Source organism: Phyllobates terribilis, unplaced genomic scaffold (assembly GCF_046119375.1).
Source record: "Phyllobates terribilis strain yellow unplaced genomic scaffold, ASM4611937v1 Scaffold_10__3_contigs__length_209671492, whole genome shotgun sequence".
Lineage (NCBI taxonomy): Eukaryota > Metazoa > Chordata > Amphibia > Anura > Dendrobatidae > Phyllobates > Phyllobates terribilis.
Genome location: NW_027362770.1, coordinates 88698732 through 88713780, shown reverse-complemented (window position 1 = coordinate 88713780; position 15049 = coordinate 88698732).

Here is a 15049-nt window from a genome sequence, read left to right as displayed (position 1 = left end):
GTTGTCCGGTGGGCAAATGGGCCCGGATCCAATGACCTTTTGTCCGGTGGTCAAACGGGCCTGGATCCGATGACCTGTTGTCCGGTGGACAGATGGGCCCCGATCCGATGACCTGTTGTCCGGTGGAAAAACTGGAATGGATCCGATGACCTATATAGTCTGTTGGGGCAGACGGGCCCCGATCCGATGATCTGTTGTCCGGTGGGCAGACGGGCTCAGATCTGATGACCTGTTGTCCGGTGGGCAGACAGGCCCCGATCCCATGACCTGTTGTCCGGTTGACAGATGGGCCAGGATCCGATGACCTGTTGTCAGGTGGGCATAAGGTCCTGGATCCGATGACTTGTTGTTGTCCGTTGGGCAGATGGCCCGATCCGGTGACCTTTTGTCCGATGGGCAAACGAGCCTGGATCTGATGACCTGTTGTCCGGTGAGCAGACGGGCCCCGATCCAATGACCTGTTGTCCGGTGGGCAGACGGGCCCCGATCCAATGACCTGTTGTCCGGTGGGCAGACGGGCCCCGATCCAATGACCTGTTGTCCGGTGGGCAGACGGGCCCCGATCCAATGACCTGTTGTCCGGTGAGCAGACGGGCCCCGATCCAATGACCTGTTGTCCGGTGGGCAGATGGCCCCGATCCGATGACCTGTTGTCCGGTGAGGAGACGGGCCCGGATTTGATGTCCTGTTGTCCGGTGGGCAGACGGGCCCCGATCCAATGACCTGTTGTCCGGTGAGCAGACGGGCCCGATCCAATGACCTGTTGTCCGGAGGGCAGATGGCCCCGAGCCGATGACCTGTTGTCCGGTGAGGAGACGGGCCCGGATTTGATGTCCTGTTGTCCGGTGGGCAGACGGGCCCCGATCCAATGACCTGTTGTCCGGTGAGCAGACGGGCCCGATCCAATGACCTGTTGTCCGGAGGGCAGATGGCCCCGATCCGATGACCTGTTGTCCGGTGAGGAGACGGGCCCGGATTCGATGACCTGTTGTCCGGTGGGCACATCGGCATTTCTTGTCCGGTGGGCATAGGGGCCCCGATCCAATGAGCTATTGTCCGGTGGGTATAAGGGCCTCGATCCGATGACCTAAGTCAGGTGGGCAGATGGGCCCCGATCCGATGTGTTGTCTGGTGGGCAGCCCGGCCCCGATCCGATGACCTGTTGTCCTGTGGGCATAAGGGCCCCGATCCGATGAGCAATTGTTGTCCAGTAGGCAGATGGGCCCGGATCCGATGACCTATTGTCCGGTGGGCAGACGGGCCCGGATCCAATGACATGTAGTCCGGTGGGCAGATGGGCCACGATCCGATGGCTTGTTGTCAGAAGGGCAAACAGGCCCTGATCCAATGACCTGTTGTTCGGTGGGAAAACAGGCCTGGATCCGATGGCCTGTTGTCCGATGGACAGATGGGCCCCGATCCGATGACCTGTTGTTCGGTGGAAAAACGGGACTGGATCCGATGACCTATTGTCTAGTGGTTAGACGGGCCCCGATCCGATGACATGTAGTCCGGTGGGCAGATGGGCCCCGATCCGATGACCTGTTGTCCGGTGGGCAGACGGGCCCGGCTCTTATGACCTGTTGTCTGGTGGACAGATAGGCCCCCATCTGATGACCTGTTATCCAGTGGGAAAATGGGAGTGGATCCGATGACCTATTGTCCGGTGGGCAGACGAGCCCGGATCCGATGACATGTAGTCCGGTGGGCAGATGGGTAACGATTCGATGACTTGTTGTCCGGTGGGCAGATGGGCCCCGATCCGATGACCTATTGTCCGTTGGGCACCGGTCTGATGACCTGTTGTCCAGTTGGCAGATGGGCCCCGATCCGATGAACTGTTGTCCGGTGGGCAGATGGGCCCCGATCCGATGACCTGTTGTCCGGTGGGATAAAGGGCCTGGATCCGATGACCTGTTGTCCGGTGGGCAGACCGGCCCCGATCCGATGACCGGTTGTCCGGTGTGCATAAGGGCCCCGATCCGATGAGCTATTGTCAGGTGGGAATAAGGGTCCCGATCCGATGAGCTGTTGTCCGGTGGGCAGACGGGCCCCGATCCGATGACCTATTGTCAGAAGGGCAAACAGGCCCTGATCCCATGACCTGTTGTTCGGTGGGAAAACAGGCCTGGATCCGATGGCCTGATGTCCGGTGGACAGATGGGCCCCGATCCGATGACCTGTTGTCCGGTGAAAAAACGGGACTGGATCCAATTACCTATTGCCCGGTGGGTAGACGGGCCCCTATCCGATGACCTGTTGTCCGGTGGGCAGACGGGCCCGGCTCTTATGACCTGTTGTCCGTTGGACAGATGGGCCCCGATCCGATGACCTGTTATACAGTGGGAAAACGGGAGTAGATCCGATGACCTATTGTCCGGTGGGCAGACGGGCCCCAATCCGATGACCTGTAGTCTGGTGGGCAAATGGGCCTGGACCCGATGGCCTGTTATCCAGTGGACAGTTGGGCCCCGATCCGATGACCTGTTGTCCGGTGGGAAAATGGTACTGGATCCGATGACCTATTGTCCGGTGGGAAGACGGGCACCGATCCGATGACCTGTTGTCCGGTGGGCAGACCGGCCTCAATCCCATGACCTGTTGTCCGGTGAGCAGACGGGCCCGGAACCCATGACCTGTTGTCCGGTGGGCATAAGGGCCACGATCTGATGAGCTATTGTCCGGTTGGTATAAGTGCCTGGATCCAATGAGCTGTTGTCCGGTGGGCAGACGGGCCCCTATCCGATGACCTGTTGTCCGGTGGGCAAAAGGGCCCCTATCCGATGACCTGTTGTCCGGTGGGCAAACAGGCCTGGATCCGATGGCCTGTTGTCCGGTGAGCAGACTGGCCCCGATCCGATGACCTGTTGCCCAGTGGGCAGACTGGTCCTTATCCGATGACCTGTTGTCAGGTGGGAAAACGAGACCGGATCCGATGACCTATTGTGCAGTGGTGGGCAGACGGGTCCCGATCCGATGACCTGTTGTCCGATGGGCATAAGGGCCCCGATCCGATGAGCTGTTGTCCGGTGGGTATAAGGGCCTCAATCCAATGAGCTGTTGTCCGGTAGGCAGACGGGCCAGGATCCGATGACCTAATGTCATGTGGGCAAAAAGAGTTAATAAATAACATTTCCCACGTGTCTACTTTACATCAGCACAATTTTGGAACCAAAATTTTTTTTTGTTAGGAAGCTATAAGGGTTAAAAGTTGAGCAGCGATTTCTCATTTTTCCAACAAAATTTACAAAACCATCTTTTTAGGGACCACATCACATTTGAAGTCACTTTGAGAGGTCTTTATGACAGAAAATACCCAAAAGTGACACCATTCTAAAGACTGCTCCCCTCAAGGTGCTCAAAACCACATTCAAGAACTTTATTAACCCTTCAGGTGCTTCACAGGAATTTTTTGAATGTGGAAAAAAATGAACATTTAACTTTTTTCACAAAAATGTTACTTTAGACCCATTTTTTTTTATTTTCACAGGGGTAACAAGAAAAAATGGACCCCAAAATTTGTTGTGCAATTTACCCTGGGCACGCAGATACCCAATATGTGGGGAAAAAACACTGTTTGGGCGCACGGCAGGGCTCGGAAGGGAAGGAGCGCCATTTGACTTTTTGATTGTAAAATTTGCTTGAATAATTAGCGGACGCCATGTTGTGTTTGGAGAGCCCCAGTGTGCCCAAACATTGGAGCTCCCCCATAAGTGACCCCATTTTGGAAACTAGACCCCCCAAGGCACCTATCTAGATGCATAGTGAGCACTTGGAACCCCTAGGTGCTTCACAAATTGATTTGTAAAAATGAAAAAGTGAAAAAAAAAACACTTTTTCATATTTATGAATCAATTTGTGAAACACCTGGGGGTTCCAAGTGCTCACTATGCATCTAAATAGGTGCCTTGGGGGGTCTAGTTTCCAAAATGGGGTCACTTGTGGGGGAGCTCCAATGTTTGGGCACACAGGGACTCTCCAAAAGCAACATGGTATCCGCTAACAAATTGTTGGCTCAAATTGTTAGCGGACATCATGTTTCATTTGGAGAGCCCCTGTGTGCCCAAACATTGGAGCTCCCCCACAAGTGACCCCATTTTGGAAACTAGACCCCCCAAGACACCTATCTAGATGCATAGTGAGCACTTGGAACCCCCAGGTACTTCACAAATTGATTCGTACAAATGAAAAAGTGAAAAAAAAAAAAGCATTGTTTTTTGCTTCGTTTTTTTTTTTTTTTTTACCGTGTTCACTGAATGAGTTAACTAGTGGGACAGTTTTATAGGTCAGGTTGTTCCGGACGCGGCGATACCAAATATGTGTACTTTTTTTTTTTTTTTTTTTTATAATAATATTTATTGATGGGTACATTATATTTTTATTTTTGGTGGATTATTTTTTTTATTTTTTTTTTTGTATTTTTGCAATTATTTTTTTTTTTTTCACTTTCTGACAGTTTTTATATTTTATTACTTTGTCCCACTCTGGGACTTTCACTTTTTTTTCTCTGATCGCCTGCATGGCACAGGAATGAAGCACCATCCCTGTGTCATGCAGGCTCTCAGCGCTGGACAGGGAGAAGATTGTTTGGAGATGCACTGCGCATGTCCAAACAATCTTCCTGCTGTCTGGTGACCCGGATGTTGTCATGACGACATCGGGTCGTCATGGCAACACCCGGGAAGCCTTTGCAGACAGCGCTGGAAGCCGGAAGAGGAGGTGAGTATCTGCGATCACCTCCCCTTCCCCCCGCAATGCTGCGATCGACTTCGATCGACTTCGATCGCAGCATTGCGGGGGTTAATGTGCTGTGAGCGGTGCAGGACCGCTCCCTGCACATAGTATCGGGTGTCAGCTGTGAAAATCAGCTGACACCCGGCGGCGATCACGCCCGCACAGCCTGTGTGCGCGCGCAATCGCCATGACGTACTAATACAGGTCTGGCTCTTAAGTCCCAGGGCACAGACGCGTATTAGTACGTCAGATGTTGTTAAGGGGTTAAATGTGGCTCCAAGATCGCTGATTGGACGCGTGCAGTGGCCGCGACCAATCAGCACAGCGGTTTTAACTTTTGCGCCAAGATCACTGATTGGTCGCGGCAGGAGAGCACGACCAATCAGTGAATCGTATTGGTGAGGACCGGGGAGCGGAATCGTATTGGTGAGGACCGGGGAGCGTCGCTGTTTGTGCGGGTACTTCCGCTGCGAGAAGCCGGTAGATGAGAGACTGCTCGCAGCAGAAGTGTCCCGACCCGCAGCGCCGCTCCCCGGTCCTCCCTTGACACCCTAGCCACATGGATGTCAGCGCCGCTGCCTGTGCGGCTACTTCCGCTGCAAGAAGCCGGGAGATGAGCGGCTGCTCGCAGCAGAAGTATCCCGACCCGCAGCGCCGCTCCCCGGTTCTCCCTTGACACCCTAGCCGCATGGAGGTCAGCAGCGCCGGCGGTCGAGGTCCTTCTGCTGCTATCGGCCGGGAGATGAGCGCCTTGCGCCGGTCATCTCCCTGCTGCATCTCCGTCCCGCAGATGAGACGCTAACGGCCGCCATCTTTTTTCAGAAATCCCGCGGCGCTGATTGGCCGCTGCCAGACCAATGAGCGACGCGGGATTTCCTGCACAGACAGAAAGACAGACAGACGGGATAAGACGATTATATATATAGATGTGTCCTATGTGGTGTAGTATATAGAGGATCTGTCAGCTCTCCTGTGTGGTATAGTATATAGAGGATCGGTCAGCTCTCCTATGTGGTATAGTATATAGAGGATCTGTCAGCTCTCCTGTGTGGTGTAGTATATACAGGATATATAATTTCTCCTGTGTGGTGTATTATATAGAGAATGTGTCCTGTGTGGTGTAGTATATAGAGGATCTGTCAGCTCTCCTGTGTGGTGTAGTATATAGAGGATCAGTCAGCTCTCCTATGTGGTATAGTATATAGAGGATCTGTCAGCTCTCCTGTGTGGTGTAGTATATAGTGGATCTGTCAGCTCTCCTGTGTGGTGTAGTATATAGAGGATCTGTCAGTTCTCGTGTGTGGTGTAGTATATACAGGATCTGTCAGCTCTCCTGTGTGGTGTAGTATATAGGTAGTTAATAGAGGATCTGTCAGCTCTCCTGTGTGGTGTAGTATATAGAGGATCAGTCAGCTCTCCTATGTGGTATAGTATATACAGGATCTGTCAGCTCTCCTGTGTGGTGTAGTATATAGAGGATCTGTCAGCTCTCCTGTGTGGTGTAGTATATAGAGGATCTGTCAGCTCTCCTGTGTGGTGTAGTATATAGAGGATCTGTCAGCTCTCCTGTGTGGTGTAGTATATAGAGGATCTGTCCGCTCTCCTGTGTGGTGCAGTATAGAGGATCTGTCAGCTCTCCTGCGTGGTGTAGTATATAGGTAATTAATAGATGATCTGTCAGCTCTCCTATGTGGTATAGTATATAGAGGATCTGTCAGTTCTCCTGTGTGGTGTAGTATATAGAGGATCTGTCAGCTCTCCTGTGTGATGTAGTATATAGAGGATCTGTCAGCTCTCCTGTGTGGTGTAGTATATAGAGGATCTGTCAGCTCTCCTGTGTGGTGTAGTATATACAGGATCTGTCAGCTCTCCTGTGTGGTGTATTACATAGAGGATCTGTCAGCTCTCCTGTGTGGTGAAGTATAAAGAGGATCTGTCAGCTCTCCTGTGTGGTGTAGTATATAGAGGATCTGTCAGCTCTCCCGTGTGGTGTGGTATATAGAGGATCTGTCAGCTCTCCTGTGTGGTGTATTACATAGAGGATCTGTCAGCTCTCCTGTGTGGTGAAGTATATAGAGGATCTGTCAGCTCTCCTGTGTGGTGTAGTATATAGAGGATCTGTCAGCTCTCCCGTGTGGTGTAGTATATAGAGGATCTGTCAGCTCTCCTGTGTGGTGTAGTATATAGAGGATCTGTCTGCTCTCCTGTGTGGTGCAGTATAGAGGATCTGTCAGCTCTCCTGCGTGGTGTAGTATATAGGTAGTTAATAGAGGATCTGTCAGCTCTCCTATATGGTATAGTATATAGAGGATCTGTCCGCTCTCCTGTGTGGTGTAGTATATAGAGGATCTGTCAGCTCTCCTGTGTGGTGTAGTATATAGAGGATCTGTCAGCGCTCCTGTGTGGTCTAGTATATAGAGGATCTGTCAGCTCTCCTGTGGGGTGTAGTATGTAGCGGATCTGTCATCTCTCCTGTGTGGTGTAGCATATACAGGATCTGTCAGCTCTCATGTGTGGTGCAGTATAGAGGATCTGTCAGCTCTCCTGTGTGGTGTAGCATATACGGGATCTGTCAGCTCTCATGTGTGGTGCAGTATAGAGGATCTGTCAGCTCTCCTGCGTGGTGTAGTATATAGGTAGTTAATAGAGGATCTGTCAGCTCTCCTGTGTTGTGTAGTATAGAGGATCTGTCAGCTCTCCTGTGTTGTGTAGTATAGAGGATCTGTCAGCTCTCCTGTGTTGTGTAGTATATAGAGGATCTGTCAGTTCTCCTGTGTGGTGTAGTATATAGAGGATCTGTCAGCTCTCCTGTGTTGTGTAGTATATAGAGGATCTGTCAGCTCTCCTGTGTTGTGTAGTATAGAGGATCTGTCAGCTCTCCTGTGTTGTGTAGTATAGAGGATCTGTCAGCTCTCCTGTGTTGTGTAGTATATACTGTATCTCCTGCTGACGATTCTCCTGCTGCCTGTGACGTCACATTGAAAGAGCAGCTCCTACTCTTTCATCCTGCTCTGTCGGCGAAGCACCACTGCCGACGTCATTTAGAAGGAAAGCCAGCTCCCCGCTGCCTAGATGGGGGAAGTTGACTGTCAATCAGCAAGACTACTCAGCAGTGACACTTGTCAGACACTGCAGATTTCATGAAGAGGTGTGTACAGTGTCCATTTTAGGACATGATCAGATATCAAAGTCAAACATGAGAATAATGTCAGTTTGAGGCTAAATACCCTGTCTGAGAACTGACTTTAACATGTGACTTTGATATGTGACTTTGACATCTGACTTTTACAACTGATAATAATAAAAAAAAAGTTCACTGTACGATGCTGGGACTTGAACCCAAAACTCTGCCTAGAAGCCAGTACACCTACCATTGAGCTATACACTCAGTTGAAATAACTTAGGCATTCTATTTGGTTGTGATTTTCAGTGCAAATCTGTCTGAAACTCATTGGGACTTCTACACAGACCTCGTCCATGTCGAATTCAAATGATGTGTGACTTTGATATGTGACTCTGATATCTCACTTTTTTCAAACATCAGAATCAGAATCACAATGACTTTTAAACACCCTGAGTATTTTCAGGGTTGATCCCATAAGCCAAGAAAAACTACCAGTCCCTATCATTTGACCCTATGGTTGAAATTTAAAGCTTCAGGCTCATTTAGTGGAGCTTCTGGGTTCAAATCCCAGAAGCAGAAGAATATATATACAGTACAGTTGAAACAAGAAGTTTACATGTACTGTATGTAAATGCCTTAAAACATTATCTCTCTCTCATTATTCTGGCATTTGGCAAAATTAAAACTTATTGCGATCCTAATTGATCTAAAACGGGAAAGATTTATTCTGATTTCATGTCAGATATTGAGAAAAACATGCATATGTGTCTCTTTATATAGTGTATGTAAACTTCTGGTTTCAACTGTATATATATATATATATATATATATATATATATATATATATATATATATATATATATGACGCGCCCCTGGGCCTGTGTCGCGCTGCGTTGCGCACGCGGGAGCTTACCCGGAGCCGGATCTCTTGAGGGTTGTAGTCTCGTGGCGGCGACCCGGTCCATGCCCAGGGAGTCAAACTGAGCGGCGATGTACTAGCAGTAGATGGTTGGTGACTACGCCACCCGTTGAATGCAGCTATGGAGCTGCCGCTGCAGGGCAGACCGCTGAGGCCGGTGGAAGGATGGTGCAGCGTGGATGGTATAACCCCCAACGGGAGGGGTATGGCCTCAGGGCAGCCGACGTGGATGATGGGGGTAGCAGGAACCACTCAGAGACGGTGCGGTGTAGTTCAGGGTCTTTACTGGTGACAAAGACAGACCCTCCCGGAGTACTTGCTAGTGATAGGGGCCTGGTCAGTCCTTGAGCAGATGGGATCTCCCCTGGCCAGGCGGAGTTGTAGGCCTTCCCAACTAACTGTACTCTTCTGGCTACCTTGCTAGAGGCGGGAATAAGTAGCCCACGTCCCTGAGTGTACCGTGTGGTGCTCACCCGTATGGCCGGTGACTCGGGGCCTTCTAATGGCTTCCGCTCCACGATGGCGGTGCTGGTCCCACGCGTGTGACCGTGCCTTCGGGCTTCTGGGCTAGAGGACCTGAAATCCTCTGCCGGACGGTTTCTGCTGCTGGGTAGGAGTTAGTCCCCACAGCCTCGGACGCCGGGTCCGGTAAGAAATCTTCTCAGTCAGGGCGAGCTCTGCAGCTGCCAGCCCCTGACTCGTTGTAACACTGCTCCCCACAGAGCTCCTGATGTTTCTTGCTATGCTGCTTCTCTTCTCTACTCTTGTTCTGTCTTCTTTCTCACTCACTCTGCCTCAGCCCCGGGTTTATATAGGGGAAGTCCTTCCCCTCCCAAGACTGGGCAGGAGGTGTGGCATGCACAGGATCCCTGACCAAAGGACCTCCCACCTGCTCTCAGACGTAATATCTCTATCACTGTGGCAACCAGACCCCTGGGGTGTCACATTCCCCCCTAGTGAAATTTAGTACTCCGGGACTAAACATATTTTTCTTTTTTTTTTTTAGAAAAACATAACAAGGTATAACAATAACAATACAATAAGAAAAACATATAAGATGGTTACGGCGTGTCCGCAACCGGGTGCAGTTTTGAAAAGCAAGGTGTCCATTTCACCAAAACAGGGAGACGTAACCAGGTAGGGGCCTGTCCTGCCCCGAGTCCTTAACAGTCTTTAGTCCATCCTGGGTTACGCTCCAACTATGTACAAGGATTCCCGGTAAATCCACCAAGGACTCCTAAAAAGAACTAGAAACACAAAATTATACACAAGCAACTATAAACAAGTAAACATTATAAGATAGCTTAAACATTTAGATCCTCCAACGTGCGGGTAGCTGGCCTCTAGTGGCCCTAGTGGACCTACGGAGCTGACTGTCTGGCCCTGAACTACAGGATGTAGGAGCTGTCAAGGGTAAACTGGGCAGCTGTCTATGGGCCCTCTGGCTCACTAGGGGTATGGCAGGCTCACTATAAGCAGAGGGTTGATTTTCCGGGTCTGCTTGTGTAGAGTCTTCTGCCTCCTGGACCGGCTGTTCTTCCAGCTCTACCGGTTGCTCCGTAGGTTCTTGGGATGATGGTTGGAGGAAGGTGAGTACGGGTACCACAACTGCACCATTGACTTGAGTCCAAGACCGAGGGAAGTCCCCGAGCACGGTACTAACCATATCTTCCCTTTCCTCTACGGGTCGATGGTCTTCTTGTTCCTCTTCAGGGTTCCTCAGTTGTTCGGGACACTTCTTCAGGTGGTCCCGGGATACAATGGCTGTGGTTTCCCCTCCGTCTTTACTGATGGTACAGACCTTCGGGTTTTCGTGGCTTGAGGGCAGTACGGTGTACGGGTCCTTCTCCCACTGGTCGTCCAACTTGTGGAGCCGTCTCTTTCTCTTCAAGACCTGCTCTCCGGGTACCAGGGGAACAGCGGGAGCATACTGGTTGTAAGTTTTCTCTTGTCTTTCCCTAGCCTGACAGAGACTTCGCTCCACGCTCTCCTGTACTCTCCGGTACTGCTGCTGCCTCTCTGTGTCCCAGTCTGTTTCTGGTGAAGTGTCCTCGGGTGTCAGGACTCCCATTTCCAGGTCAACAGGTAACTTACCAGGTCTTGCCCTCATTAGGTAAGCCGGGGTACAGTTGGTGGAACCTACCGGGATGTGGTTGTATAGGTCCACCAGATCGGGCAACTTTTCAGGCCACAGACTGCGTTCTTCCAGGGGCAACGTTTTTAGAAGATCCATTACCACCTGGTTCATTTTTTCACAAAGTCCATTAGTCTGCGGATGGTAGGGTGTCGTCCTTATCTTCCGGCAGCCATACAGATTGCAGAATTCCTGGAAGACCTCCGCTTCAAAGGCAGGTCCCTGGTCCGTCAGCACTTGGTCCGGGTACCCGTGTGGACGGCAAAAGTGCTGCTGGAAGGCTCTAGCTGCTGTTTGAGCCGTTAAGTCCTTGACGGGGACGACAACCAGAAACCGGGAGTAATGATCCACGATGGTTAACGCGTAGACGTAGCCACTTCTGCTTGGGGTCAGTTTTACATGATCCAAGGCTACCAGTTCCAACGGTTGCCGGGTGACGATGGACTGCAGGGGAGTCTTCTGGCTGGCGCGGTCCTTCCTTCTCAGGTTGCACGGGCCACAGTCTCTGCACCACTTCTCAATGGTTCCCCTCATGCCTACCCAGTGGAATCGCTCGCGCAGCAGGAACTCCAGCTTCTTCCACCCAAAGTGTCCAGCTCCGTCGTGGTATGCCTCCATCACCATGGCTGCGTCTCTTCGTGGCACCACTACTTGCCAGAGTAATTCATGCGTCCGGGAGTTAACCATTCTGCGGCACAACTTCCCTTTGTAAAGGAACAGTCGACTCTTCTCTGCCCATAGTTGTTTGGCTTCCTCCGGAGCGTCTGGTTCAAGGCGAGCCTCCGGCCGAGTCAGCATCTCCTTCACCAGTCAGACGGCAGGGTCGCTGTCTTGCGTTTCCGCCCAGTTGTAGTGAGGTAAGGGGTTCAACGTAGCAGCCTGCTTACTCCTTACCCGGTGGGAATACTGGATAGTCCCATGACGGTGGAACGCAGGGAGTTCAATCTCTTCCAGTCCCTCCGGATCTTCTCCTTCGTCCGGCAGGTTGGGCATCCTGGACAGGGCGTCCGCGTTAGTATTGGAGCGCCCTGCCCGGTATTTGATTATGAACTCGTAGTTGGACAGACGGGCCATCCACCTCTGCTCCAGGGCACCGAGTCTTGCCGTGTCCAGGTGTGTCAACGGGTTGTTATCCGTGTACACGGTGAACCGGGAAGAAGCAAGGTAATGCTTAAAGCGCTCAGTGACTGCCCATACCACGGCCAGGAACTCTAGCTTAAATGAGCTATAATTCTCGGGGTTCCTTTCGGTGGGTCGCAGTTTTCGGCTGGCGTAGGCGATTACTCGTTCTTTCCCCTGCTGGATCTGGGACAGTACGGCTCCTAGCCCGATGTTACTGGCGTCGGTGTAGAGGATGAAGGGCTGGCTATAATCCGGGTACGCCAAGATTTCATCCCCCGTGAGGGCCATCTTCAGCTGGCGGAAGGACTCTTCTTCTAGCTCTTCCCATTTGAAGGGCGGCTTCTGGTTCTTGGCCTTCCGGGACTGGCCTATCAGGAGGTCCTGCATAGGCGCTGCCTTTTTGGTGAAACCGGGAATAAACCTTCGGTAGTAGCCTACCAACCCGAGGAACTGCCGCACTTCTTTTACGCTGGAGGGGCTTGGCCATCCCTTAATTGCGGTGATCTTATCGGGGTCGGGAGCCACTCCGTCAGCGCTCACCACGTGTCCCAGGTACTGCACCTTTGGTTTCAGGAGGTGACACTTGGAGGGTTTCACCTTTAGGCCGTAACTCGCCAGGGCTTCGAACACCTCCGCCAGGTGTTTCAGGTGGTCCTCATAAGTTTTGGAGTATACGATGACATCGTCCAGGTACAACAGGACCGTCTCGAAGTTTCTGTGGCCCAGACAGCACTCCATTAATCGTTGGAAGGTTCCTGGGGCGTTGCAGAGTCCGAACGGCATGCAGGTGAACTCGCTAAGTCCCATCGGGGTGGTGAATGCGGTCTTCTCCCGGTCCGCCTCTGCTACAGGAACCTGCCAGTACCCGCTAGTGAGATCCAAGGTAGAGAAGAAGTTAGCAGACCTTAAAGCAGCCAATGACTCCTCTATCCTTGGTAAGGGGTACGCATCCTTGTGTGTGATACGGTTGATTTTACGGTAATCTACACACATCCTCATGGTGTTGTCTTTCTTTTTGACTAAAACTAGCGGGGCTGCCCAGGGGCTACAGCTATCCCGGATTACCCCAGCCTCCTTCATGTCTCTAAGCATCCCCTTGGCGTGTTGGTAATGTGCAGGGGGTACGGGTCGATACCTCTCTTTTATGGGAGGATGATCTCCCGTGGGGATGCGGTGTTCTACCCCCTTGACTCGCCCGAAGTCTAACGGGTGTTTACTAAACACTCTCTCATACTCTTGAACCACCCGGTAGACTCCCTGTTTCTGGTGGGAGGGAGTGGAGTCAGTTCCCAAGTGTAGTTGCTGACACCAATCCTCCATTACTTTCTTAGAGCCGTTACCTTCCTCCGGGTGAGATGGAGGCAAGGGTTCCACAGACTGTATAGAGTTTTGGTTGATGGTATATAATTTTGCTAGCGTGGCATACCGGGGCAGGTACACTTCCCTCTCCCCGATATTGATTATGCGAACGGGCACCCTCCCATGGCGTACATTGACCACCCCCCGTGCTGTCAAAATGGTGGGCCTACTGTCTGAGTAAACTGGTTCTACCATTGCCTGGTAATCTCTACCTCTCAGACCAATAGCTGCCCGGCACCAAATCATCATTTCACTTTTCGGGGGCATGGCAATAGGGAAAGGGTCACACATTCTTACGCTACCAATCTCACCGCCGGAGAGTTCCACCTGTTGCCGTCGCATCAGTGCCCGGATCTCTTTCTGGAGCACTCGCTGCTCGCCGGAGCTGGCGTTCTTGGCAACCTGCTGTAGAAGGAAAATCACCTCTGCAAGACAATTTTCAATTACATTAGTTCCTAGAGTTATTTTTGGGTGGCTCTCATGTTTGTCAATGTCTACAATGATCAGTCCCTGTGCTGCCAGTTCGACTCTACCGATTTTGATGGTCACCTCTTTAAATCCGATCTGTGGCACGGGCTGGCCATTGCTGGCGATGATACTCAAATCGTCGTCAGGGTAGCGGGTAATATCCGAGTCAGTCCAGTACTGCTTAAAGAGCACGTACGGGATGGTGGTGACCTGTGACCCGGTGTCCAGTAGGGCACTCATGGGAATGCCATCCAGTACCACAGGCAAGACTGGACGTCCTCCCACATATCTGTCGCGCCAGTTCGATGGGCCTGGTGATCTTTTTCCTGGGGGTTGGCCCTCTACCCCAGGTTGTGCCCGTTTAAAGAACAGTACCTTTCCATATGTCCGGGTTGATTGCAGCAGCGGCAGATGGGTCGTCCGTCCTCGCTGTATCAGTCACTGGGTCTTCCTCTGGCCGGTGGGGTCCTCCTTGGTCGACGCCACGGGATGTCCTCCGGTCCGGATGCCAGCTGGATCTTCCCTGGGGTGGAAACCTGTAAAGACTGCACAGTTCGGGTTAGCGCAGCAACGCTCTTAGCTAGCTCTTGGACCTGATGGCGTAGGTCTGGAGCCGGGTCATTGTCCAAAGCCTGCGCATCAGCTCCCACAGGCCCTGCCGACAAGGGCGCCGCCTCCTGGTGGTAAGTGATAGCTGGGCGCCTGTGGGTCACAACGCCACCCGGTGCCGGTTCTCGGAGCACCCGGATGGCTCTGTCCTTGAACTGTGCAAAGTCCAGATGGGGATCCTGTAAGGCCATTGCCCGCAACTGGGTTCGGTGGGCATTGCAATATAAACCCTCTATAAATTGTTCAGTCAACAGCCTGTCCTCGTTTCCCACCCCATCAGGATCGGTCTGCTTTATGGCCCTCAGGGCCTCTTGTAGGTTTAGTGCATAGTCCCTTATACTCTCATGCGCTCGCTGCTTGCACCCGTAGAATCTAAGCTTAATCTCGGCTGAGGTGCGGGTATCAAAGGTGTCCTTCAGCCGGGTTAGTATCCCTGCGACAGTCTTCCTCCCAGGTGGCCAGGATTTTACTTCCCTTTTGGCTGCCCCAGTTAGTTGGGCCACCAGGATGCTCACTTTTTGCTCTTCTGTGAGGGGGTACACCTGGAAGAGGCTATCCAGCTTTTCTCTAAAGTCATGCA